This window comes from Podarcis muralis, chromosome 6, assembly GCF_964188315.1.
Source record: "Podarcis muralis chromosome 6, rPodMur119.hap1.1, whole genome shotgun sequence".
NCBI classification, from domain to species: Eukaryota; Metazoa; Chordata; class Lepidosauria; order Squamata; family Lacertidae; genus Podarcis; species Podarcis muralis.
The window spans coordinates 2854937-2881464 of NC_135660.1; the positions used below are offsets into that span (position 1 = coordinate 2854937).

At 48.7% G+C, this 26528-nt stretch overlaps 1 protein-coding gene across 5 annotated transcripts in view; it reads right to left on the reverse strand.

Annotated features, from left to right (window-relative positions):
- LPP (LIM domain containing preferred translocation partner in lipoma) overlaps nt 1–26528 on the reverse strand; it is a 286392-nt gene that overhangs the window by 228921 nt on the left and 30943 nt on the right. The window contains exon 1 of one of the 5 annotated variants that reach the window (XM_077929603.1): nt 21294–21462. The exons of 3 other annotated variants lie outside the window; for them this stretch is intronic. The gene's annotated coding sequence lies outside the window, so the exon portion shown is untranslated. Of the gene's footprint in view, nt 1–17865; nt 17889–21293; nt 21463–26528 lie in introns of those variants that run through there. One more of the 5 variants, XM_077929607.1, reaches the window with a different exon arrangement.

Genomic DNA, 26528 nt, shown 5'->3' on the forward strand with positions numbered 1-26528 from the left:
GCCGCACATGGAAACACCGTTTACCTTCCCGCTAGTAAGCGGTCCCTATTTATCTATTTGCACCCGGGGGTGCTTTCGAACTGCTAGGTTGGCAGGTGCTGGGACCGAACGACGGGAGCGCACCCCGCCGCGGGGATTCGAACTGCCGACCTTTCGATCGGCAAGCCCTAGGCACTGAGGCTTTTACCCACAGCGCCACCCGTGTGCAAAAAACATATCTATGCTTAAAAAGAGCTCTCAGCAGCGCAGAGACACAGTTGTGGGCAACTCTCTGAGCTAAGGCCACAAGACTCCAAGCCCAAGGCCCAGAGTTCATGGCAGGTGAAGCCCCGGGTTCAAGATGCAGGACTGTTTATTTCCCTTGCAGCTTACGGGGAGCCCTGGAAATGAGTTGGGCTCGGTTTCAAGATCCTAACATGAGCCAAATCTGAAGAAACATACAGAATTGTAGAACTGGAAGGTACGCCAATGGTTTTCTCCCTCTCTGTGCAACCACCTGTCCCCTCACAATCGGATCTGGCCGTAACACTAACGAATTCTCAGGGTTTTTTTTGCATAACTTCTAACCACTACTTTCACACCCTCCATCACCCAGACAGGAGGTTGCCCTGGGGGTGGAAGGAAAGACTGGGGGGGGGTCTCCCAACTGGTTTTGATCTTGCAGGTATATTCCTCCACCTGTCATGGATGCAATTAGTAGCGCATATGTGGCAGATTTACACCGGACTGTCCACACATCATTTTGCTTCATTTATTTCTTCTGAAATGCTTCCCCAATGTTAACACATTATTGTTCCTGCAGGGGGCGCTGCTTTACGCTATAGCAGGCATGTCCAACAGGTAGGTAGTGATCTACCGGTAGATCACTGGACGTCTACAGTAGATCACTGGTAGATCATTGGCTCCCCCCCCCCAAAGAAGCTGAACAACTGTGGCTCCCTTAAAAAACATTTTACCTCCTCCCTGAAAAAACTCAACAACTTTGACCCAAACCCCCAAAAAGGGGGCAGATCACTGCCAGTTTTTAACTCTGTGAGTATATTTCAGTCTCTTGAGTGTTTGCCACCCCTGGGCTATAGCACCACAAAAGTGGGACCGAAAACCCCTCATTTGTGTTCTGTAACACATATGGGGTTTCAGCAGAATGCTATGGAGTCATGCATCAGATGGAAACGAAGCCCCAAAACTTTTGCGGCTGCAAACAGAACTGAAAGTGGCATCATGTATGACACCCACCCCCCAAACCATCATGAACACAAACCATCATGGATTCAAACTAAAAGGGGTGCCTGGGTGGAAAGAACATGCGATGAACGTTGCGTGTAGTTTCAGCCTCTCTCTGCGCACTCTCCAGGGTTGCAGCCAGTGCTCCCAGTGCATCCGAACTGCCTTCTGCCAAGATTTATCTGAGCTTAAAGGTAAAGGGACCCCTGAACATTAGGTCCAGTCGTGACCAACTCTGGGGTTGCGGTACTCATCTCACTCTATAGGCTGAGGGAGCCGGCATCCAGCTTCCAGGTCATGGGGCCAGCATGACGAAGCCGCTTCTGGCGAACCAGAGCAGCGCACGGAAACGCCGTTTACCTTCCTGCCGGAGCGGTACCTACTTGCACTTTGACATGCTTTTGAACTGCTAGGTTGGCAGGAGCAGGGACCGAGCAACGGGAGCTCACCCCGTCGCAGGGATTTGAACTGCTGACCTTCTGATCAGCAAGTCCTAGGCTCTGTTTCCTCAAACGCCAATGCCCTAGAATGTGCTGCTTTGAAGCATGCAAACAATCCATCTTTGGCAGAACGACCCACTTCCCAGCTCTCTGGAAAGAAAACCAATCCGTCCTTCTAGGTGGAGAGGTTTTGCAGACTGGATGTGCCCTCTCAAACCATGCGCCACCCTGGCTGTTGGCTAAATGCGAGAGCAACCCAGACCTCTCCTGTGGCTCGGGGCTTCCTTGGCTCCAGAGAGGCTGCCTAGAACACTGCCCACCGACATCAGAACCAGTGAAGTGGGAATTAGGAGGGAGGGGAAGAGAGACAGCTGCTCCCCCTGCCTGGAAGGACAAAACGTTTCTGGCAGTAGAAAAACAAGGAGCTTTTGCCAGGGGAAGAAAAGTAGCAAACAGTCCAGGAGACAAATGCAGAGAGTGATAGCAACAAGCGTTCCCTCTCTCTCTCTCTCTCTCTCTCTCCTCCCTTTCACGAGCCTCTTTCTGCGGTCTCTGCCACGCACGGCCCTCTCGACGGCTTCTGTCACCGTGTGCTCTCAGCGAGATATTTTTAAATCTCTCGCCGCGGATCATAGCTGCGAGTGTATCAGCCAAAATACCTCCCACCGTGGAGAGTTATATATAGATCTGCGCACAGCCAGGGAGCGCAGATAAGATGTACAACATTTGCAGCCAACACAGGTCAGGTTGTAAGAATCTGCAGCGCAGGGGCTTCCGAGGGGGTCCCGCTGAGTTCAAACCCGGCGGCCCCACTGGAAGCATCCTCCTTGGCAAAGCCCCTCAAGGGGTCAGGGAGGGAGATGCATATATCTTGTTGACAGGAGGAAGAGAGATGTCCTGTTTCTTAGACAGGGGAGGGGGCTCGGCTGCCCAAGGACGGCACCAGGGGTCAGAGCAAGGGTCAAGGGCCCCGCCTCCAGCAAGCAGCCGTGGAGGGCCTTCTTGGGCAAGACACCTCCAATGGCAGGAGTCAAGATTTAACTGGGATTTCCCCCCCTAAATGGCTGTGCTCTTTCATCTCTGGTTGGGGACAGAGGGTGGCACTAGGGAGGGAAATGTCGTTGCGCCACTCCTTGGTGTGTGGAGTGCCGCAGGGCGCAATCCTCTCCCCGATGCTTTTTAACATTTTTAACATTTTTATGCGCCCCCTTGCCCAGATTGTCCGGAGCTTTGGGCTGGGCTGTCACCAATATGCTGATGACACTCAGCTCTATCTGCTGATGGATGGCCACACCGATTCGGCCCCGGACACACTGACCTTGGAAGCTGTGGCTGGATGGTTTTGTGGGAGCTGATTGAAACTAAATCCTTCAAAGACAGAGGTCCTATGGCTGGGTCGGGATGGCATGGGGATGAGGGACCAACTCCCTTCTCTTGCAGGGGCCCAATTAGTGCCATTGCCTTCCGTTAAGAGTTTGGGTGTAATCCTTGATGCCTCCCTTTCCAAGGAGGTGCAAGTTACAGCAACAGCCAAGGCGACATTTTTCCACCTTCGCCGCATCAAGCAGTTGGTCCCTTACCTTTCCCGCCCCGACCTGGCCACAGTGATCCATGCGACGGTCACCTCCAGGCTTGACTACTGTAATTCGCTCTATGCGGGGCTGCCCTTGAAACTGACCCAGAAACTCCAGCGGGTGCAGAATGCTGCAGCGAGGCTCCTCACAGGGTCTCTGCCATGGGAGCATATTCACCCAGTGCTTTTCCAGCTGCACTGGCTCCCGGTGGAGTACAGGGTCAGATTTAAGGTGCTGGTTTTGACCTTTCACGGCCTAGGACCCTCGTACCTACGGGACTGCCTCTCCTGGTATGCCCCATGGAGGACCTCAAGGTCCATAAATAGCAACACCCTAGAGGTCCCGGGCCCTAAGGAAGTTAGATTAGCCTCAACCAGAGCCAGGGCCTTTTCAACACTGGCTCCAGCCTGGTGGAACGCTCTGTCTCATGAGACCAGGGCTCTGCAGGATCTGATTTCTTTCCGCAGGGAGGGGTATAAATAATAAATTATTATTATTATTATTATTATTATTATTATTATTATTATTATTATTATAGCAGCAGAGAAGCAAGTTGCAAAATTCAGAAAAGGTACAAATTTCAAAAGATGGCTGTGTTTCAGTTCGGTTTTCTGTTTCGAAAACTACCGATAAGCGCAAACAGAATCTAACCCTATCCCTAATCCTAGCACCAACATTTGTGACTCACCCCCCCTTGCAGATCACCCTAAATTGCTAACTTTCCCCATGACCTTTGGACACCACCTTAAAACTGAATCTGGCTCAAGAAGCCTTTGCTGCCCCTTATCCCTCAACTGCAGCCTTCCTATAGTGCTTTATCTCTCCATAACCATGAGGACTAGAATCCTAACTATGGTTTTCATTTTTAAACGAAGTCACCATTTTCCACAAACCGCTGCTGTGTCACCTGACTTTTGTTCCTATTCACATAGCGCTTCCCCGCACCCCCACAGGATAAATTTTAAGCCAAGCGTCTTATCAACCAAGTTACTTTATTTTATTTTTAAAGCTGTTGTGGCAGCCCAGACTGCCCAAAAAGCAAAGAAACCTGACAGCCTTTTTTTGCACGCTCGACGCTGCTTGGGGCTGTCGGCGAGGCCTCTCAGGTAGTCGTGCGGAGAGCGCAATCCCTTCGAGCTGGATTTATTTTGAGGGAGATCAAGAGGGAGAGAGAGAAAGAGAGAGACAAACTCTCCTGTGTGCTCACATCCCTTTGCTGCAAAAGAACCAAAGGCCTTGTTATCTCCATTGCAGACAGGAAAGAACTGCAGCCTATGGAGACGATCTGATGAGCAGGAACCCCGGATTATTATTGCTTTTTTATTTTTGATGCATTTCCCTCCGGGCTCTCCCTCCCCACCTAGGAACACATGGCCTCGCTCATGCGATGGATTAACTGCCTCGTTGCGTCAGGCGAGGAGACGTTCTCTCCAGGAAACCCAAAAGAGCTTTTTGCAGGGAAGCAGACCAGTCCGGGCGGTTTTTTGAGGAAATGAGAAAATCCCGCAGAAGGAAAGGCAGCGGAGCGTGTGGGCTTCTGGGTTTTAAATAATGATGGCTTTGTGGATGGTTGCAAGGGCTTCCCTGCCTACTAGCTAGCTGTCGAGGAAGTTCAAGCAGCCAGGGCAAACGTCTCAGGGACACCCCTGACACACACACACACACACACCCTTCTCCCCTCATTGCCACGTCGGTGGTTCTTGCAGGGGAACCCCGTCACTGAAATAAGGGCCACGGGGTGTGGAGAGAAGCCCGCTAGAGGCAGCGTGGTATAGTGGTCACGGTTTCAGACTGCGACCAGAGAGAGCAGGGTTCAGGTCTCTACTCGGTCACACTGTGACCTTGGGGCAGTCACATCCCAGCCAGGCCCACCTCACAGTGTTGCTGGGAGGATAAAGGGGAACAATGTGCATCACCACAGGCTCCCACGGAGGATGAGTCGGATATAAATGAAATTAAGAACATAAGAAGGAGCCCACTCTGTAAAAGTTGCTGCTTACAGCAGCTACTACTATGCTATAAGATCCACTGTCCTGTGATATCATATATGGTATGTACAGTTGTTGACGGTTTTTATATTATTTTCGCTGTAAAAATGTATGAGATTACAATGCAGTGGTACCTCGCAAGACGAATGCCTCGCAAGACAAAAAACTCGCAAGACGAAAGGGTTTTTTGTTTTTTGAGCTGCTTCACAAGACGATTTTCCCTATGGGCTTGCTTCGCAAGACGGAAACATCTTGCAAGTTTGTTTCCTTTTTCTTAACACCGTTAATACAGTTGCGACTTGACTTCGAGGAGCAACTCATAGAACGCGGTGTGGTAGCCTTTTTTGAGGTTTTTAAAGACTTTGGTGATTTTTGAAGCTTTTCCAAAACTTTCCCGACACCGTGCTTCGCAAGACGAAAAAAATCGCAAGACGACAAAACTCGTGGAACGAATTAATTTCGTCTTGCGAGGCACCACTGTATTGTATTTATTTGCATTACCTAGAGTTTGTACCACTGATGAAGCCCAGGACAGCGAAAGAAGGCTAATATTCCGGAAATCCTTGTCTTAGGGTCTGTGAAAAGATTCTGTGGAACTGCAACAACCTTTCGTGTGGATTGTTGGACTCTATGAAGAGACAGGTAGAATAGACCTTTTCACATATATGGAACTTATGCATAAACTGATTAGAGAACGAACTGATCCACTGGGTCTTCTACATTTTCCGTTGAACTTTATGAGCTACTTCTGTTGAAATCTACAATTCAATACAATGAATAGTATGTACAGTATTATTTTTTCAAACGTACAGCCGGTTACGTCTTGTGTGTTTATTGAATATGTTTCACGTAACCAGAGGTTTGTTGTTGTTTTGAAGACCAGTATGTCAGGAGCGCGGGTGGCGCTGTGGGTAAAAGCCTCAGCGCCTAGGGCTTGCCGATCGAAAGGTCGGCAGTTCGAATCCCCGTGGCGGGGTGCGCTCCCGCTGCTCGGTCCCAGCGCCTGCCAACCTAGCAGTTCAAAAGCACCCCCGGGTGCAAGTACATAAATAGGGACCGCTTACTGGCGGGAAGGTAAACGGCGTTTCCGTGTGCTGCGCTGGCTCGCCAGATGCAGCTTTGTCACGCTGGTCACGTGACCCGGAAGTGTCTCCGGACAGCGCTGGCCCCCGGCCTCTTGAGTGAGATGAGCGCACAACCCTAGAGTCTGTCAAGACTGGCCCGTACGGGCAGGGGTACCCTTACCTTTACGTCAGGAAGGAGGGCTAGGCTGATGAACTGAACATAGACATCTTTGCTTTCTTCGTGGAGTGGCACATGTGTTTTTGGTGTCGCAAAGCTTCTAAATACCACTTGCTGGAGGCCAGAGGAGGGGAGAGGGCTCATGTGTGTGAATCCTGCTTGCGGGGTTTCCCATTAGGGCATCCCGTTGGCCACTGTGAGATCAGGGCGCTGGACTAGATGGGCCACCGGCCTGATCCGGGAGGCTCTCCTGGTACTCTTACACCTCTGTTTCTGCCCTCCCATAAATAATATGTGAGCCACATTAACGACCTACCTTGCAGGGCTGTTGTATTCCTACAATTAGGGCTTTATCCTTGAGATTCTCCTGCATTGCGGTTTAAACCCACGACTCTCTTGACCCACCCTTAGAGACAACGCTGCCGCTCAGCCGTCTCTGAGATCATGAGGACCAGAACCATGCCTTTCTGTGTGCAATAACATTCTGCGGTGTCATCTGCATATCTGAGGTTGTCAAATAGTAGGGGAAGAAATGGAGGCAATGAGAGATTTTACTTTCTTGGGCTCCATGATCACTGCAGATGGTGACAGCAGCCACAAAATTCAGAGACGCCTGCTTCTTGGGAAAAAAGTGATGACAAACCTAGACAGCATCTTAAAAAGCAGAGACATCACATTGACAACAAAGGTCCGCCTAGTTCAAGCTATGGTTTTCCCAGTAGTGATGTATGGAAGTGAGAGCTGGACCATAAAGAAGGCTGATCGCCAAAGAACTGATGCTTTTGAAATCTGGTGCTGGAGGAGACTCTTGAGAGTCCCATGTACTGCAAGAAGATCCAACCTCTCCATTCTGAAGGAAATCAGCCCTGAGTGCTCACTGGAAGGACAGATCCTGAAGCTGAGGCTCCAAGACTTTGGCCACCTCATGAGAAGAGAAGACTCCCTGGAAAAGACCCTGATGTTGGGAAAGATGGAGGGCACAAGGAGAAGGGGATGACAGAGGACGAGATGGTTGGACAGTGTTCTCAAAGCTACCAGCATGAGTTTGACCAAACTGCGGGAGGCAGTGGAAGACAGGAGTGCCTGGCATGCTCTGGTCCAGGGGGTCACGAAGATGCGGACACGACTAAACGACTAAACAACAACAACAACAACAACATTCTGCGGAGTGAGCCCTCTCTTGCCCTCTGCAGCAATGCAGCCCAAACAGGATCCGGCCGATCCCCAGAGGAGGAGGCCTGCATGTCTATGAACCGCTCTTATCGCACGGCAGTAATATTATTGCTCCTTCTACCTGTCTGGGCTCCTCTGGGGCTGTAAATTTCCCAGGCCTGGAATTCTTGGCCCTCGTCTGTTTGCTAAGTGCCATATACATTTATGGCAGTCGTTTGCAGCACAGCAATAAATAAGGAAGATCGACATTCCAGGAGCGCCCTGAGCCACACCTGACCCAAAGCTCCCTTTGCTTTGCTTTGCGGTGTCTCTTTTGTTTTCGTTATTCTTTATTAGAAATCGTATTTACAACATAACATAACCCCACCCCCACCCCCAATACAGAAATCCAATCTCATTAAACGTGAACATAACATACCACAAGCATAACATAAAAAGGTAAAGGTAAAGGTACCCCCTGACTGTCTGGTCCAGTCGCGGACGACTCTGGGGTTGTGGCGCTCATCTCGCTTTACTGGCCGAGGGAGCCAAACAGCCAAATAAAAGACTTTCTTTATCCTGTATCTGGCCTCCTTATTTGCTTCTTATAAGCTGTTTCCTTTATGAATAATTATTAAGATTTTTCTAATTATAACTTAAATATCCACAAAGTCTCCTGCAGACATTACCGTATTTTTCGCCCCATAGGATGCACCGGCCCATAGGACGCACCTAGTTTTTTTGGGGGGGAATAAAGGGGGGGATTTTATTGCCCCCCCAGGTGCGCTGCGCTAAGCCCGAAGCTTGGGGCGTGCTGAGCTCAGCGCGCCCCAAGCTTCTGGGTGCCGGCAAGGTCTCTGCTAGCCGTGGGAGAGCTGGGTCTCCCACGGCTAGCGGATAGCTTCCTGAAGCCTGGAGAGCGAGAGGGGTCGGTGCACACCGACCCCCCTCGCTCTCCAGGCTTCAGCGAAAGCCTGCATTCGCCCCATAGGACGCACACACATTTCCCCTTCATTTTTTGAGGGGAAAAAGTGCGTCTTATAGGGCAAAAAATACGGTAATTGAAACAAGTCCAGGTATGTATTTTAGGGCACTGTTTTGTGAAGTATTCTCTGCATTTCCCCCATGCTTTTTGAAACTCTTGTCTAGTGTGATCTCACAGTGTCTCTTTTGCTGCAAGGCTGAATCAAGGGGGGGGGCAGATTTGCACGGCTACCCCCAACCTCTCCTAATCTCATCTCTCCATGCAAGATTGTGATCGCCTGAGGTTTAACACAGGGGGCTTTCGGATATCATAGCCAGGAGGTTGGGGTTTACCTAACCCCTGATCCTTAACCTTCCTTGCTAAGCCACAAACCTCAGACCTCTCTAATGCGCAAAAGTTTGTGGGCTTCCAAAGTGTGTTTGTGTTCAAACACAGATCCCCGCTTTCGGTAGAAGTGGGTGAGCTTCACTTGGAAATCTGTTTCATTCAGCTACTTCTAGGAAAACAGGGACGCAGGTGGCACTGTGGGTTAAACCACAGAGCATAGGACTTGCTGATCAGAAGGTCGGCAGTTCGAATCCCCGCAATGGGGTGAGCTCCCGTTGCTCGGTCCCTGCTCCTGCCAACCTAACAGCTCGAAAGCAGGTCAAAGTGCAAGTAGATAAATAGGTACCACTCTGGCGGGAAGGTAAATGGCGTTTCTGTGTGCTGCTCTGGTTCGCCAGAAGTGGCTTAGTCATGCTGGCCACATGACCCGGAAGCTGTACACCGGCTCCCTTGGCCAATAAAGCGAGATGAGCGCCGCAACCCCAGAGTCGGCCATGACTGGACCTAATGGTCAGGGGTCCCTTTACCTCTAGGAACACAGGGAACCAAGAACCATGGGTCCCTTTAGCTCCTGGCAGCGTTTCTCTGGGATTTTAGGCAGGGAATCTTTTCCAGTTGTACCTAGAGATGTCTGGGATTGAACCAGTGTCTGAAGAGTGGGAGACCAGGGTTCGAATCCCCACTAAGCTATAAAGCTCACTGGGCATGAACCCGGGTGCCAGTCACTGTGTCTCAGGCTAACCAACCTCACAGGGTTGTTGTGGGGGGGTTCAATGAGGAAGAAGAAAACCATGGATGCTGCCTTCAGCTCGTTGGGAGGAAAAGGTGGGGTGTGAATGCAGTAAATGAAGAAATAAATAAAAACCTGGCGCCTTCTGTATTCAAAAGAGCTGCTCCAAAGCTGATCTGCGGTCCATGGCTATATATAACCTGCATTTAACAGGCTTATGAAAGTGCATTCCAGAAAAAGAGGCAGAAATATTCTTGCAAATAAGACACAGAAAATGCCACAGCGGTAAAAACAGATGATTAGCTAAAACAAGAATAAATCCGCTGTAAAAAGTGCCTTCCCAAATACAAAGGGTTTTGGTGCCCATATGAAAGGGAGCTGTCAGATCTTCCCTGGGGAGATAATTCCTGAGTTGTGGGGCCACGACGAAGAAGGCTCTGCAGCTCTCCTTCTCTGAGTCAGACCTTGTCCATCTAGCCCAGTGCTCTCTAAACTGGCGGCATGGGGCTCCTGGATAATTTCCCCCCTCACCTGCATCCCATGCAGGGAGAGCGGAAGATATGCTTTGCAATCCAACCCCCAAGACCTCCATTTAAAAGGAACCGGAAGCAGGCAGTGTGCAAGTCATGTTTCTGCCTGAGCCCTGCCTTGCTCCCAGTCAAGAGTGTTGCTGGAGAAACTGTCTGACCATCTGTGGCTTCCGACAATCCACATCCACCTGGAAGGCTCCGGAGGAAACTCCACAGAAATTCGGCGCAGAGCTCCTAAAACAGTTGGATGGTGTCTTGCATGCCTCCTTCCTGCAGCCCAGCTGGTGCCAAACTTTCCTCTGGACCACATCAGCCAGGCTGAGAGGGGGTCTTTGTGCTCTGTGCAGCCCAGGACCTCCAGACACACTGCCCAGGCTTGTGTTCCAGAGAGGTCATTTCAAGGCTGTGAATGGAGGGGTTTGACTTCACCCCCAAAGGCACGCTCCATTGTCTCTCGAGACAGACGGATGCCAACATTAACCTGGAAATGTGGCAGCCAGACTGGTGACTGGGAGTGGGTGCCGAGAACATATAACTCCGGCCCTGAAAGACCTGCATTGGCTCCGAGCACAAGTCAAAGTGTTGGTGCTGACCTTTAAAGCCCTAAACGGCCTTGGCCCAGTATACCTGAAGGAGCGTCTCCACTCCCATCGTTCAGCCCGGGCACTGAGGTCTAGCTCCGAGTGCCTTCTGGCGGTTCCCTCATTGCGAGAAGTGAGGTTACAGGGAACCAGGCAGAGGGCCTTCTCGGTGGTGGCACCCGCCCTATGGAACGCCCTCCCATCAGATATCAAGGAAATAAACAACTATCTGACTTTTAGAAGACATCTGAAGGCAGTCCTGTTTAGGGAGGTTTTTAATGTTTGATGTTTTATTCTGTATAATATTCTGTTGGGAGCTGCCCAGAGTGGCTGGGGAAACCCAGCCAGATGAGCGGGGTATAAATAAATTATTATTATTATTATTATTATTATTATTATTATTATTATTATTATTATTGAAATAAGAATGACTGGATCGGGCGCTTCTGAATGCCAAGCATATTTCTCAAGATCTCCTAATCTTCCTCACTCCTTCCAAGTCCCAAGAGAATTCCAGGCAACTTCATGGGGGAGGGAGAATCTCACTATGCCACCCGCCCTCCAAAATGTTTAATGGAAACATGCACCCCCAAAGTGTGCAACAGAAGCAGCGTTGCAGCGTTCTGCTTTCAAAGTACCAGCTGCGAATTCAATGGTGCCAACGACAATTCCTGGTTTCTGCAATTGGGGGCAGCAAGATGCAATTGCCTCTCCACCTAATTCACAACACGCAAAACGAAACACAGCTTGCCATTGAAATCACCGCAATTCTCCGAATTTTGCAACACAACCCACTAACAAAAACTGACATGTATTGGGAGTGAGTAAGCGTGCATTTGAAAAAATACACATATTCAAAGGGGTGGGAACATACATAAGTGCATTCTATTGGGGGGAAATGTTTTGCAAAAAAGTGTTTATATTGGGCCAAATTGCATGCAAAATGTGTTTGGTAGGAGAAAATTGCAGAAGAGATTCCATGAGGATTATTTCTTAAAAAACGGGCGGGGGAGGGATGCAGATTGCTGTGGAAATGTGGAGAGCTGAATTTAAGACTGGGCGAAAACACAAACAGAGGCAAACTGAAATGGAGTGATTTATGCCTCCCTCTTCCCTCTACCTGAAGCATTTGTGAGTGCATCTTGCAGGAGAGGAGCAATGATAAAAGTGGCCATTGTCTAGCTAATGCGACAATACAGGGAGCCTGGGAGCAGTTTTTGCCCGATAATACGAAGGAGATTAAAGACCGCAGAACTCCAAGAGCATAAAAGCCATTCTTGCTGTCCTCACATCCACAATTAGGAGGAGGAGGTAATTGCAGCCACCGCCTGATTATCGCGGCACTAGAACTCGGCGCCGGGCATTTATAGGAAAGATCCGTCAACCAGGAAAAGCGTCACACTGATTGTACACACATGCACTTCTTGGGGGCCGACAGCACTTGAGGTTCATCACGCTGCCATTAATCCCCATTCCCTCTTTTTTCACAATGTTCGGGCTGCAAGTGCCCTTCGTATTGTAGGAAAAATGGTTATCAACCTACGGACAAGTCAACGGGCTTGGGGGCAGGGGAGCCACCCCAAAAATGCATATTTGTACAAGATTTTTTTTAGGCAGATTGGGAAAACATGGCCCAGCAGAAAGCAGATTAGCTGGATGCAATTCTAGGGTGAATATTTTGAATAGTTTCTTTTATGTAACTGAGAGACAGAAAATCAAAAGTCCTCTTGTTTTTATTTTTTCCTCTTTTCTTTTTTTCTTCTTTTCATTTTTGTTTTCCTTTGGTGTTTTCTCTTACTCTCTCTGTTTTTGTTTTGGTTTAGATTTGCTTATTATATCTTACTGTATTATGAAAAAAACTTTAATAGAATCTTATTTTTTAAAAAACACATTTTTAAAGGAAAAAATATTAAGGGAATTAAAAAAGAAATAACTCCCCCCCTCTAAAAAACATGGGGGGACCAGGATAGGGAGGGATTGCTGGCCACAGCGAGTGAATTTGTGGACCCCATTAGAAGCGAGTGGGAAACAAATTGGGCAAAATAATGACTCACACAAAAATCAGACAAATAAAACTGCTCAGTTTGAAAGGCACATGCAACCTGAAAAATTCAGCTTTCATTTGTATTGCCTGGGATGAGATTTGGTTTTTTTGACGCACAAGACCCACAAGTCTTGATGCTAAGACTGACAAGAGATAATAGAATCATAGCACAGTCAGGTTGGAAGGGACCCTGAGGGTCATCTAGTCCAACCCCCTGAAATGCAGGAGTCTTTTTGCCCAACCTGGGGCTCCAACCCACGACCCTGAGGTTCAGAGTCTATCCATGCTCCTACCCACTGAGCTACCCTGCAGGCTCGGGTGCTATGCTCTCCACCCCATAAGCAGACCCCAGAGAGGCAACAGATAAAAGATGGAATTGGCTTTGTTATTCTTCTGGTACACATGAAGCCCGCTCAAAAATAAAAAGCGTCAGGGCCTCCATCCGCACAGAAACTCAACACACCCAGGCAAAGAGGCATCCAATCTTCAGATGTGAAATGCACTCCTTGGAAAAGGCCGCTCTGATTCAACAGCTGGACCGAACTGCAGTAACTGTGCATTAAAAGGTTTCGCTAGAGGACCTCTTCCAGTTCCTTACCAGCACTTGTGGTCTGATGGTCTCACATGGCCAGATTTAGGTTTGATGAGGCCCTAAGCTCCTGAAGGCCATGGGGCCCTTTATATGTCCAGCTGTCCTTTGTCAACAACAAATTGTTGCTGGTTTTTGTGTTGAATATATGCTGTATGGTAATTTATGGACCGCATAGTATCTCAAGCCATTTGCACATGTTGCCATGCGACCAGTCCATGCAAAATATAGGCACCCTATATATAGAAAGGAGCAAACGAGGGTCACCGATGGGACAAACACTCAATGCCAGACCCTCCAAGTGCCCCTATTTTCCAGGGACAGTTGCAGAGTTACAGAAGTCGTCCCGGTTTCCGATTTGATCCCAGAATGTCCCGCTTTTCCTTAGGACGTCCCTATTTTCATCAGAGAAATGTTAGAGGGCATGGAATTATGTGACCCCTTCCCCCCCCAGTCAAGAAAATAAGGAACTATACAACCTTTCAAAGACATCTGAAGGCAGCCCTGTGTAGGGAAGCTTTTTAATCTTTAATGATTTATTATGTTTTTATGCACGCTGGAAACCGCCCAGACTGGCTGAGGCAACCCAGTCAGGTGGGAGGGGTATAAATATTATCAATTATTTCTCTTAATTCTTTGGGCTGGCGGCACAAAGCGAGAGGCTGGATACTTCCCTGCCCCTTGGGGGGGGGCAGAACACAACCAAAAATAATGGCTATCAAGGTCAGTCAAAGGTGGTTGGGCTCCCACTTCTGAATCCCAGTCTTGCCGTCTGCTGCCCAGTTTACGGGCAAATCAGGCGTCTGCTTCTTGCAGCAAAGCTGGGGGGCAACCCAGGTTTAGAAAAGTTTATCTTCCTCAAAGCAAGAAGATATTCCAACGAAAGAAGAATGGCAGACGAAATTAATGGACTATGCAGAATTGGACCAGATGACATGAAGGATTCGAAACCTGCGGGACCAGAGATCTACAGAAGATTGGAAGAAGTATATGAACTATTTGAAGAGCAATTGTAACCAACAAATTACGCGAGTAGGACTACCAGAAGTTTTGTAAGGAGAAATATACGAAGTGTTACAAAGTAGATAAAGATAGAGATATTGGTTATGAGTTTTAAATGTAAGAGGGGAAAGTAAGAAATTCATACTAAGAGGTTAGATTGGAAAATTTTCAGACAGGACTTATGGAAATCAAAAAATTGAATAAGATGTAAAAGTTTAATTACTGTTGAAAATGGTATGTTTAAAAACTAATAAAAATTTATAGGGGAAAAAATAGAAAAGATTATCTTCCTTTGCCCGCAAAATAGTTGCTTGTGGCAGGGATGAGGCAACTAAAGGAAGATAAAAGGGACCACCGTCAAGGCAAAAATCGAGCAATCACTCTGCTACACAGGTTAATTGCAATTTTGCTTTCGTTTCTAAAGGGCGGCAGCGGTAAAGGGACTCCTACTCAAAGAAGGAGAAGCGGGGATTTACCAATCTGCCTTACTATGAATCACCATGCAATGCTAGATCTGAAAAAAAGGGAAATCTCAAGATCTTTGCATTTCCACCATGCACGTTTACGTTATTAGTCCTCAGGGTGGCAGAAAATCACCTGAAAACACACCAGGGCAGCAAAGAATCTTGCATTATCTACATAAGAACATTAGAACGTAAAAAGTGTCTTCTGGATCAGGCCAATGGCCCATCTAGTCCAGCATCCTGTTCTCACAGTTGCCTGTGGGATTCCACCACGAGAGCCCTCTCCCCTTCCGTGGTTTCCAGCAATTCAGAAGCCTGGCTGCCTCCAGCTGTGGCGGCAGAGCAAAGCCATTTTGGCCAGTAGCCATCGGAAGCCCTCTCTTCCTCCAGGAATTTGACTAATCCACTCTCAGAGCAGTTCAGGTTGGTGGCCACCATCGCCTCCTGTGGCAGGGAGTTCCACAGTTGAACTATGCGATGCAAACAGACTTACTTACGAAGATTCACTCACTGTGGCACGAATCCGCCTCTTATAGAAAATGGGGGGGACGGGAAATGCGTAGCTCTCCTAAATCATTGCCAAGCACCAGATCCCTAATAATCCACAGGATTCCGATAGATTACTTTCAACAGCACTCGGCCATCCATGGCTCCATTAACAAACCACTGACCATCCACATGCGGGGCTGTCCTTGAAGCTGACCCAGAAACTCCAGCAGGTGCAGAATGCTGCAGCGAGGCTCCTCACAGGGTCTCTGCCACGGGATCACATTCACCCAGTGCTTTACCAACTGCACTGGCTCCCGGTGGAGTACAGGGTCAGGTTTAAGGTACTGGTTTTAACCTTTAAAGCCCTATGCGGTCTAGGACCCTCGTACCTACAGGACCACCTCTCCTGGTATGTCCCACAGAGGACCTTAAGGTCCACAAATGACAACACCTTGGAGTAGCAAGATGGTTAGATTGGTCTCAACTAGGGCCAGGGCCTTTTCAGTACTGGCCCCGACTTGGTGGAACGCTCTGTCACAAGAGACCAGGGCCCTGCGTGACTTGACATCTTTCCGCAGGGCCTGCAAGACAGAGCTGTTCTGCCTGGCCTTTGGTTTGGACTCAGTCTGACCCTGATGTTTCCCTCCCCTTACGGTTTTGATCTATGGGCTACTTTTAAAATGAGGCTGCATTTTAACCTGTATTTTAAATTGGATTCCCCCCCCCCCCCCCTATTATGTTTTTACTGTAATTTTACTGGTGTTAGCCGCCCTGAGCCCGGCTCTGGTTGGGGAGAGTGGGGTATTATTATTATTATTATTATTATTATTATTATTATTATGCACCGTAAACCTCATTAGACAGCATCCAACACGCAGCATAATTCACTTTTACGGCGCAGTCCTAGCATTCTCCTCCTCTTCCTCGAACATTATTTCTTTAAAAGGCTGTACAGTCTGCCTGAGGAAGGTGTCTGTCCAGTGCTTCAAAATCAGAGACGCACCCTCAGAAATGGGCCTGCCTCAGACCCCAAACAAATGCCGCCCTTTTGATTTCTAACTTTCATCAAAACCCCTGGGAGGCTTCCCCAAAAAAGAGTCTCCTCCACATTCACCCCATCATTTAGCTGCAGGGAATTTTTTTAAAAAACAACAGCCATTCCAATTCCAGTCTTGTCAACTTTGCCAACTTCGTAGAGAGAATTGCTTCACCTGAAAAAGGACACCCAGTAGCCAATGAACTCTTCAGCACACTTGCAATTCACCTTTTCCACCTGTGCTTTTCCATACAGAAATGTGTGGAACTTCCTAAGCTGGGAGGACCTTTTGAATGCATTTTATTTCATCGGACAGTTTATATACTGCGCATATTAGAACAAAACTCTCCACAGTTTGCATAATAGGTTAAAATATCTTAAATGGCAAATACGGAGGCAAGGGAGCATTTGTTAAGTGGCTGCTTTGTAACTTTATATATATAAAAATTAGTACACACATATGAGAAGGTGCCCTTCTGTAGTGAAGGACTTTGCACATGATCAGTCACTTGGCCATTATTATGGTTAAATTTTTTTTAAAGCCAGGGAGTGGCTACGTTTTGTGAAACACTATGAACAACTAAACAGAGCGTCCTCTTTCAAGCACCAAAATAAACATTGCACCTTAAAAGATCAGCTGCAAAAATACAATGAAAAGTCCTAATAGGCACAGAAAACAACCATGAAAAATATTACAAAGGAAGGTCAGCTAAGTACAAAATTCAACCTTTTTTAAAAAAAAAATAACATGGGATAAAATTAGGCAGAAGAAAATCAACACATTTCCGGGCCACCATACATCAATAATACCATTAAACTAACCAAACCAATTAAATTCCCACCCCGCTATATAGCACTTAATCACAACTTAATCTAACTACAGTGGGATTAGGCCCAGAGGTTAGATCATTCGCCATAGGATATCTGGCTGAAGGCCTCATTTGGGAGCTTTTGAAAGCTCACTATTCAAATGCAAGGTTTTGAAGATAAAACTCAAAATTTGGGGATTAAAGTCAAATGCAAAGTGTCCCATTTTGGTTGAATTGCAAAATCCATCCTCTTTTTTTGCAATCTCTTGAATTCCCTCCCCCATTTCTACAGGTGTTAAAAGTAAAAAAGGACATCTTTGAAATGGCTTTTTGTCCTTGAAGATGCACATTTATCAGCCGGTGCAGATTTATCGCCTGCTTCCCACTGAATATTTCCATCCCAGAGCAAACAATGAAATAAGGTAACAGTATAATATACGCGTAACACACAAGATAGCAAGACGCAAAAATTGCAGACTCCATAAAAACAAATCCAAGAAATAACTAACAAATTAACAACTCCAGCATAAAACAAAACAACGACGAGAGCAACACCCAGAATTTCCAATTTAATCAAAGACCCGGATTAAAAAAACAGGCCATTCAGCTGACCGAAACTAGAAAACACCCCGATCGACAGTTCTCGCCCCCTCAATCACCTGGGCCATCCCACACAGCCTTCTGCTGTCTCTCACGCAATGTGCACCTCGCTCTGTGGCTTGTGAGCCTCTTCACAACTTCCAACCCCGGTCCTCACCCACCCAGGCTCCGGCGTGAGTCATTGCCCACAACACCCACGGCAGAAACCTCCCACCCCCTTGTTCCACAATAACACCAGAGAGCGAAAATGTGTGCGTGCACACAAACACACAAAAGAAGGGAGGGTAGCGCGTTCACCCTTTGGAGACCCAGAGGGGCCAACCCCCAAGGGGAGATGTCCTTTGGGATCTCTCCCTTTGGGGTCATCCAATGTATTATGGCACTGTTGATCCAACAGGGATCTCTGGGATGAAATACACTCGGAGTCGAGTGTGGATTTCATGCTCTTTGTTCAGCTCATAGTGGTGTGGAGGAATGGAAGTTCCCCCAGAATGTCTGTCTTATATACTTTATTTACACAATGGGCCCCACGTGATTGGCTAATTCCGGGATTCTCCTGTAGGCCAATCAGGTCGTGGATTCACTTCCACTTGGAGCTGGACTGGGTGGCTCCAGTGGACCAATCAGACTGCTGCATTCTGAAGCCTATTGTTCTAGGACCAATCAGGCTGCTGCATTCTGAATCCTATTGTTCTAGGACCAATCAGACTGCTGCATTCTGAATCCTATTGTTCTAGGACCAATCATACTGCTGCATTTTGGATCCTATTCAACTCAGTACATAACACCTCTCCACCTCCCAGAACTGGCATAAGGACATAAAGACCATCTGCTGAATAAGGCCAATGAGCCATCAAGTCCATCGTCCTGTTCTTGTTGGAATCAACTAGATGCCACAGTGGGAAACCAGCAAGAAGGATCCCAGCACAAGAGCCCCTTCCTGTGGCTTCCGCAAACTGGGATTTGGATCAGGGGCCTTATAAGAGTTTATTTCAAAGTGGCAGAAACGTGTTTTTGTTGTTGTTTCTTCCATTTTCAGAACGTTTTGCATCTCGCCCTCCCAAGTCCAGCAAACGTGACCCAGAAAGGGGTTTACCAAAGCAAAGAATGAAACGACGCAAACAGCTGAAATCTGGGATAGCATGAGACTCTTCATCTCAGGGTCATGGGTTCGAGGGAGGCACACGTTGGGCAAAAGATTCCTGCATTGCAAGGGGTTGGCATGGTGACTCTCGTGGTATAAGGTAAAGGCAAAGGGACCCCTGACCATTAGGTCCAGTCGTGACCGACTCTGGGGTTGCGGCGCTCATCTCGCTTTATTGGCCGAGGGAGCCGGCATACAGCTTCCAGGTCATGTGGCCAGCGTGACTAAGCCGCTTCTGGCGAACCAGAGCAGCGCACGGAAACGCCGTTTACCTTCCCGCCGGAGCGGTACCTATTTATTTACTTGCACTTTGACATGCTTTCGAACTACTAGGTTAGCAGGAGCAGGGACCGAGCACCGGGAGCTCACCCCATCATGGGGATTTGAACCGCCGACCTTCTGATCAGCAAGTCCTAGGCTCTGTGGTTTAACCCACAGTGCCACCCGCATCCCAGACTCTCGTGGTCCCTTCCAGCAATTCTGTGAGTCTATGAAAATAAACACACCAAGGGGACGGAACTAAAAGGAAGAGCTAAGTTTTATCCTCCTACCTGGAGATGCCAGGAACTGAACCCGGGACTTTGGCTGGGCAGTGGGGTGGGGGGTTAATCACTCCAACTGGGGCAAAAGGCAGGGGGCAAGTGGAAGTCTGCTCTGGGCTAGGTTCTGAGGCAGTATGGTGTAATGGTTAGAGTGACAGAGTAGGACCTAGGGGAGACCAGGGTTCAAATCCCCACTGAGCTGACCTTGGGGGCCAGTCACACTGCCTATCCTCAGCTGTGTGGATCAGCTGAGGAACAAGGAGACCACGTATGCCACCTTGAGCTTTTTGGGAGGAGAAGGTGAGGTATAAATGCTATCAGTCATAACAATAATAAAAACAAGGTGCCAATTTGGAGCTGGCCTAGTCACTGGGCCCAAATTGGGCCTGCTGAAGTGACAGAATTGGGGGCGACTCATGACCCAGTGGATCCCGAGGAGTTCAGCTCCTCCCCTGTAATGCCCCATTTCACAGAAATTCAACCCAGGAGCTGGGCACCGGCAGAGAAATGGCACCCCTCCATGGACAGATAGATGCCAGTGTAGCTGTTCTTGGCTGGGGGAAAACAGATCTCCACCCCTTCCAACACACACAACCCAGATCAGAGGTTTGGCATGCACCCTAAAATCTTAAGGACACTGGTTCAGATCAAGAGGACCACCTGGAACAGTCCTTCCCAACCTGGTGTCCTCTGGGTATTCCACAACCCCCCCCCCCCAAAAAAAAAAAAACATTCCCCTTCTGCAACAGAAGAGCCCCTCTCTTGCACAATTCCGCCTTCTAAGCTACCGAATCCTGCAACCATCACATTCATGTGACAGTGAGTTCCACAGGGGAACAATGCACTATGGGAACTTTCTCCCGCATGCCCTGAATCTGTGGCCAGCGTCACAGCAGCCCTGCAAAGTAAGATAAAGGAGGGAAGCTGGGGCTTGCCTCCATTTCCCCCTGGGAGCCAGGAAGCAGTAGGGGATCCAGGGATTTCCTGCTGGCTCCCTGACTGCCCACAAAACAATTTCCTTTCAGGAAAAAGGGAAGGAGGGGGGCTCAGGGGACGTGCCGTAGCCCAGGGTCAAAGCATCTGCCTTGAATGCAGAAGACCCCACAGGTTCAATCTGCAACAGCATCGCCGAGCAGGATTGCGAGACCCTCCTGCCCAAAACCCATCACTGCCAGTCAGTGTAGGAAATACTAAGTTAGATGGTCTCCCTCATTGCAAGGTAGCATCCTACGTACTCCCTATCTGGTCAGATTTCTAATTTTTTGCATGCAAAATGTGGGCTGGCAGGTTGGAGGAAAACAAGAGGCGATTACGGCACCAACAGAAAACAAGTTGCGAGCTGAAGAAACTGTTCCTGTTGAGATCTCCATTCCTTCGATAGATCAGAGATAAATATTAACTCGGGCAATGAATAAGTCCTCCGGCTCAACAGACCATACATGGGCAGGCAGCTCTTTCTGGAGACAAAGCCTGTCAGGAACCATAAAGGCTGTTTTGACGCCTTCCTGGGACTCAAGGCAAATGGCAACAACGGACTGCAAACCATGGCTGGCACTGCCAATTTATGCCAAGGCCAGCCTTGAGCCTCACTGGCAGGGACCTTGACAGTCTGCCGGAAAGGACTCTGTAGCACAGCTGCCTGTCTCCTCCTCCCTCGCCCTCCCTTGCTGTCTGGCACTGGGCATTTTGCCTCTTCGCTAACCGGACCCACATGGCACGATGCAAGCTCCGTCGTGACCCCTCACCCTGCCACCCTGGTTGTTCGCCATTCCGCTCACGAGGCCAATAAGGAGGTACTTACTGGAGGCTGGGCTGTTCTCCCTCCCCGAGGGGACGCCTTGTCCCAGAGCGGAACAAATTTGGAAGCGGCTCCAGGAGTGAGCGAAACTGCCGGAGTGACCACAAGCAGAAGGAAGAGGGAGAGAGGCAGGCAGAAAGAAAGAAGGAAGGAAGGGGAAAAACTTCTCCTGCCTGCAGGAATTCAAATCTCCCTTCCACCAGGCCCTGAGTCACCTCCCCTCCCCTTCCAATAGATCAGAGCATGGGTAAACATTTCCAAATATGGAGATCACGACTACCAAAGGATGTCAGGAAAATCGCCCTACTTCGGGCAACTTGGGGACGGCCGCTCCAGAGGCGGAATTCCCCCACTGTGGGTCAATGATTAACGTCAAGCCGGGTGCTGCGCCTCGCTGACCTGGCAGGCCAGCGCCTTGCCAATGTTGCAGGCAACGACGAACTACGAAAGGCGTTGCTTTCATAGCTCCTGCTCCTGCAGGTTTCTCTTCCTCAGTGGGTTCAGCAAGCCCTGAGAGTCTTATCAGCGGCTCTTAAAAGGTAAAGGTAAAGGTACCCCTGCCCGTACGGGCCAGTCTTGACAGACTCTAGGGTTGTGTGCCCATCTCACTCTATAGGCCGGGGGCCAGCGCTGTCCGAAGACACTTCCGGGTCACGTGGCCAGCGTGACAAAGCTGCATCTGGCGAGCCAGCGCAGCACATGGAACGCCGTTTACCTTCCCGCTAGTAAGCGGTCCCTATTTATCTACTTGCACCCGAACTGCTACGTTGGCAGGCGCTGGGACCGAGCAACTGGAGCGCACCCCGCTGCGGGGATTCGAACCGCCGACCTTTCGATCGGCAAGCCCTAGGCGCTGAGGCTTTTACCCACAGCACCACCCGCGTCTCTTAGCAAAATGCAAAAATGGAAGTCTCACGCTCAGAGGCAGCGCACCTCTCGACGATGGTCCCCATTCCTGAGAGCATCTGCTTAGCCACTGTGGGGAACGGGATGACTGACTGCTTGATCTCCAGAAGGCATTTAAATGGCAAGAAAGGAGATCCCGTCTCAACATTAGGAAGCACTTTCGGAGAGCTGCTCAACAGCAGAATGGTCTCCCTCGGAAGGCGGTGGACTCTCCTTCTTTGGAGGTTTTAAAGCTGAGGTTGGATGGCCATCTGTCTCGGATGCTTTAGCAGTGATTCCTGCATCGCAGGGGGCTGGACTAGATGGCCCTTGGTGGTCCCTTTCGACTCTATGACTCCACAATTCTATCTGATGCAACAGGGCAACTGCCATGCTCTTTATTTGCAAACTGTCGAATCCAGAGCTGGAAAGGACTTTCCTCAGACTATGTGCATCCATTCACTCCTGTAGCAGGTGGGCAATTGGATCCGGGCAGCTGGCTGAATCCTTATCTCTCCCACAATGGAGAGGTGGCGGGGGCCGGCTGTCTGCCCATCACCTGGCAGAAACAAAGCGCCAGCTGATCAGCAGCTCTTGCAAAGCACAGGGCTTCACAGGCAGCCAATGGCCTTGTCATGTGCTCTGATGGTGTTTCCTGCTTGGCAGGGGGTTGGACTCGATGGCCCTTGTGGTCTATTCCAACTCTATGATTCTATGATTCTATGTGCTGACGGCCACAATAGCTCTGGCATAAACAACATGGCTTTCAGCAAAGCAGCAACTTTACCAGGTCCACACCTGGGGTTGGGCACATGGGCACTGCATTGCCTATACGGCTCAGGTGTTGCTGGAACCCTCAAACGTCCATCATCCCTGTACAGCAGCCATGCTGGCTGGGGCTGGTTGGAACTGTTGACTTGGGGTCCACCAAGACCCCTAGATCCCTTTCTCGCGTACTGCTAGTAAGCCAGGTGTCCCCCATCCTATATTTGTGCATCTGTTTCTTCCTGCTTAGGTGCAGAACCTGACAGTTGTCCCTGCTGAAATTCATCTTAGCTTGCGCCCAGTTCTCCAACCTGTTAAGGTCATTTTGAATCCCAATTGTGTCTTCTGCGGCATTGGCTACCCCTCCCAGTTTGGTGTCATCTGCAAATTTGATGAGCATCCCCTCAATTCCTTCATTCAAGTCATTTATAAAGACATTGAATAACAGGCCCAGGACAGAACCCTAGGGCACCCCACTCGCCACTTTCCCCCAGGATGACGGGAAACCATTAATGAGTCCTCTTTGGGTTTGGTCAGTCAACCAGCTACAAATCCACCTAACAGTTACCTCGCTCAACTCACATTTTACCAGCTTCCCTGCGAGAATATCATGGGGGACTTTGTCAAAAGCCTTACTGAAATCAAGATACACTATGTTCACAGCATTCCCCTGATCTACCAAGTTTGTAACTGCATCAAAAAAAAAAAAAAAAGAAATAAGAAAGTACAAGATCAGCCCCCACTGATTGGGTGTGTGTGTGTTATTGGGTTGTTGTTTTTATTTTAATTATATGTTTTGTGGTTTTATATTTTGCTTTTGTTCTGTGAACCGCCCTGAGACTTTGGGTATAGGGCAATATATAAATTTAATAATAATAATAATAATAATAATAATAATCCTTCCATGCACCCCCTCTCCAGCTCGAACGGAAAAGAGGACACACACATAGAGCCCAAGAGTGGCTTACAATGCTTTGCCTTGTAAATGTACTGTATTTTTCGCTCTATAAGACGCACCAGACCACAAGACGCACCTAGTTTTTGGAGGAGGAAAACAAGAGAAAAATATTATAAATCTCAGAAGCCAGAACAGCAAGAGGGATCGCTGCGCAGTGAAAGCAGCAATCCCTCTTGCTGTTCTGGCTTCTGGGATAGCTGCGCAGCCTGCATTCGCTCCATAAGACGCACACACATTTCCCCTTACTTTTTAGGAGGGAAAAAGTGAGTCCTATAGAGCAAATAATACGGTAATTCTCCCCTCTCCCTGGATTGGGATTTTACCCTCCTTGGGCCCTGGGGTGAGAGAGTTCAATGGGACTGCAGCCTTTATATGCCCTCTACTTTATTTATCTATTTTCCCTGGGGGCCAGTTGCAGAAGACAAGACAGCCCTCCCAGTGCAAATAGTCCTCTCTCCGCGATTTGAGGACCGAAAATCTAAAGAATGCGCAATCCAGGGGGGGAAAAGGCTGTGACGCAGCTGGAGATTGCGGGGGCAGACTGTGGCTGCTCTCGTAAAACAAGACACTTATCAGTTCTGCAGGCAAAGGAGCAGGAGTCCTGGGCTTTGGCCATATATGGCAAGGATCTGCTCAGAAACTGGCTTCATGATGTACTACTGCAGGGCTCAGGGGGGGCTTAGGCCAGCAGCAGAGAGGATCTGGCGGCAGCAGGGCAGGCAGCATCAGCAGGGAGGACCCAACACCAAAGCGCAGGACATCGCTCAGATTTCACAGGGATAGGAAAGTTGGGCTCTGCTTGTGTGCCAGGGGCGTTGTCAGTCTGCACAACTGATCCCTAGATGACGCAAGCACACGCCAGCCTGATACAGGTCGGTGCGGAACAGGATCGTATCAAGTCCTACACTTTTAATGTATTTTTAATATTTTGTTGGAAGCCGCCCAGAGTGGCTGGAGAAATCCAGCCAGATGGGCAGGGTATAAATAATATATTATTATTATTATTATTATTATTATTATTATTATTATTATTATTATTATTATTATTTTACAGTGGACACTCGGGTTGCGAACGTAATCCGTGCGGGATGCACGTTCGCAACCCGCAGCTGCTCATCTGCGCACGCGCAGGTTGCAATTCAGTGCTTCTGCGCATGTGCAAAGTATGATTTAGCGCTTCTGTGCAACCGCCAAAACCCGGAGGTAACCCGTTCCAGTACTTCTGGGTTTCAGCGGTCCGTAACCCAAAAAAGCGCAACCTGAAGCGTCTGTAACCCGAGGGATGACTGTATTACACACAAGCAGACATGCAACTCCTGAAAAAGTATTCTGCCCGAAGCTCTTCAGATCTCTCCTTCCTTGGAGGTTTTCAAGCAGAGGTTGGATGGCCATCTGTCAGGGATGCTTTAGCTGAGCTTCCTACCTTGCAGGGGGTTGGACTAGATGACCCTCAGGGTCCCTTCCAACCCTACAATTTTATGATTCTATGACTGTGTCCCAAGTCGGCCATGCCACGGTTGCAACAGGCTGCCATATCAGCATTGCAGAGGGTTGGACTATATGGCCCTTTGGGTCCCTTCTAGCTCTATAGTTCTGTGATTCCAGGTCACATTAAGAGGGCTCTCCTGCTTTGGAGAGTAGAATTCGAACCCACAGCTTCAAGTTACAGGAAAGGAGATGCAGACTCAAGATCAGGAAGAACTTTCTGACAGGGAGAGCTTTCGATAGTAGAACGGACTCCCTTGGGAGATTGTAGACTCTCCTTCCTTGGAGGTTTCTAAGCAGAGGTTAGATGGCCATCTGTCTCGGATGCTTTAACTGAGATTCCTGCATTGCAGGGGGGTGGACTAGATGAATCTTGGGGGTCCCCTCGAATTCTACGATTCTATGATTCTATACACTTCCAGGATCAGCCATGGCTAGCTTGCTTTTCTGCTTTTTAAAGACAGTTTCTGGTGGGTGGGAACTGGATCAGGGGTACGGTGGGTGACAATGGCTCTTGCTGGACAGAAACTGCTCAGAGGGCACAGGTGGAGATAATAGAATCACAGAACTGTAGAGCTGGAAGGGACCCCAGAGGTCATCTAGTCCAACCCCATGCAATGCAGGAATGTCTGAAGGAGCGTCTCCACCCCCATTGTTCTACCCAGACACTGAGGTCCAGCTCCATGGGCCTTCTGGCGGTTCCCTCACTGTGAGAAGTGAGGTTACAGGGAACCAGGCAGAGGGCCTTCTCAGTGGTGGCACCCACCCTGTGGAACGCCCTCCAACCAGATGTCAAAGAGAAAAACAACTACCAGACTTTTCAAAGACATCTGAAGGCAGCCCTGCTTAGCGAAGCTTTTAATGTTTGATGCATTACTGTATTTTAATATTTTGTTGGAAGACACCCAGAGTGGCTGGGGAAACCCAGCCAGATGGGCGGGGTATAAATAAATTATTATTATTATTATTATTATTATTATTATTATTATTATTATTATCTCAGTTAAAGCATCCAGGACAGAAGACCATCTATCTGCTTAAATGTGAAATTTAAGATGTAAAAACCTTTTCCTTTTTGCACCGCAGGTTGCACACAGAGTCAGCACCATCGCTCCACCACCTGCTGCCTCTCAGCCCAGCCAGTC